The following is a 2,188-nucleotide window of genomic DNA, read 5'->3' as shown; positions in this document are numbered from 1 at the left end:
TCTTTCCTTGGTGACATGTCTTCCAGCCCCACAGAATGCTCTGCACACCTTTAATAACTGCCTTCAGTGATCACTGGGGATGAATCAGCACTGAGCAACTCTGAGAAGCAGCTGGCTTAAGAGCTGCAGCACAAGTACACCTAGCCAGGAGTTATAATTTCCCAGGGTCAACTGCACACTGTGGTAAAGGAAGTTCTGTAGCCCAGGATCATCAGCAGTCTTGGTTGTTTTAGTGCAACTTGTTACTGAAAAAAACCAAAACAAAACAAACCCACCATGCTTCAGAGCTACCTGACAAGCTCAGCAACATTTTCTCTGTTGAGCAGCTGATTTCCTGGAGCAATTTATTTTCTTTTTGCCTCATTTACTGCTCCAGTCTTCCTATGTAACAGAAAGAGTAACATCGCTATAAAATCCTTTTTCAGAAGGGCAATTAGCAGATTTTTGGGCCATGCCATGGCCATTATCACATATCATCTGCCATAGGGTAGACAGATGCAGAGAAAGAGAGGCAAATACCAGCCACTAGAGGTGTTTGTTAGGCCTTCTAGTAGTAAACCAGTTCTCTAGGCTTCACTCTCAATTGTTTCTTCAGGGATTCAATTTCTTATGTTTTCCTCATTTCCAGGCTTTCTTAGAAGCCCTGTTTGCAAGGTGCTGGCTTTTGTCAGAAATCTAGCAGCCTAGAGCTTTGGCATGCAATTATGTCTACACTACAGTCCAGAAATGTGCTTCCTGCACTTGTAGACAATATTCTTAGAGATGGACAAAAGCTTCTGAGGTTATAACTACCCTGCAGCTCAAACCTTAAAAGTGTGTTTTATGGGTGGAGGTTTAGGTAGTGCACTTAGACATGGCTGTTTATGCTTGGTTGATGTGTAAAGTCACTGTCCTGGGAAGTCCTCTCCTTGAGGACAGATCATCCCAAGCTTGACTAATGAGCACATGAACTTGAACTGAGACCAAACCTCTTGGTCTTGTCCTCTCAGTCTCATCAATATGTAATCGCCTTTCACTTGCAACTGTATGTATGAAAAAAATAAAAAAAGGAGCTGCCTTTCTTTCATTAATGATTGTACACCACCAACACAGTATAGGGTTTTTGCACTGAAATCTCCGTGAGCCTGGCCTGGAAAGAGAGTGCATAACAGTCATCCCCTGTGCATACCAGTCATTCCCCCTGCTCCATGGCTAATTGCTCTGTGACACGTTCCAGGTCTCTCTCTCCTTCAACAGTCTCCTTGTAACACACACTTCACTGGTTTGCATCTGTGTATCTAAGCCATAAACTCAGAAGTCACAGTAACTCTCTCTTAGTCTGTTTTGGGGTCTCCAATCTGGCCCCATGAAGTTGCTGTGACATTGGGCATTGAGTGCTGCTTTATTTGAAAACTTCAAAACAGCATGTTAAATGCTGGAAATTTGGAAATAGGTTAAGTAACAGAAGAATGGCAGGTATAATGTTAACTGTGAAACTTTGTACTTTCATGAAGGTTTCCAAATACAGTTCAGAGTTCTTCTGGTTTTCCAAAATTCCCAAATCATGATTTGCTGAAGTCCATCACTACAACCCACTCCAAACTTGCTGAAGAGTACACACCTCTCAGATCAGGGGTTATTTCAACTGCTTGCTGTCTACTAGGAGCTCTCTCAGGTAGACTGTCCTGCTAGTAAGCCCAGGTTGAGTCACATCAGCATTTACATGAATGTGTCAGCACAGATGTCTGCAGCACATCTCTCCAGAGTGATGAGTTGCTGAATTTGCTACAGCCTGGTCCTACTCTCTCTACCCAAGTTTTCCCATGACATTTAAGGCTGCAAACAAGTTGCCCCTGTGTGGTAGCAAAAGGTCATGAGAAGCTGGTGAATGCAGGTCCAGTCTACATCCTTGGTTTCCCAGCACAGCAACAAACTTCACTGGACAGTGAACACTTGGCAAATACTGTAAACAGCCTTTTCCACAAGCACAAGAAATAGATGTCCTTTTATGTGCTGCCTGGATAGGTAACTGTTATACTGGGTAGCTCTCATGGATTTGACATGAAATACTCCTGTATCTCATACCCTTCATGCTAATCAGAAACATAACTCTGATATGTGGCTAATACTAAAGATCTGCAGACCTTTGAAAAATGGTGAGTTTTTCCACACAGGAATGCAGTTCTTTTTCCAAACTCTGCACAATGTT

The sequence above is a fragment of the Acanthisitta chloris genome, unplaced genomic scaffold (assembly GCF_000695815.1).
Source record: "Acanthisitta chloris isolate BGI_N310 unplaced genomic scaffold, ASM69581v1 scaffold10902, whole genome shotgun sequence".
NCBI lineage: Eukaryota > Metazoa > Chordata > Aves > Passeriformes > Acanthisittidae > Acanthisitta > Acanthisitta chloris.
Note: the sequence above shows the minus strand (reverse complement) of the source record.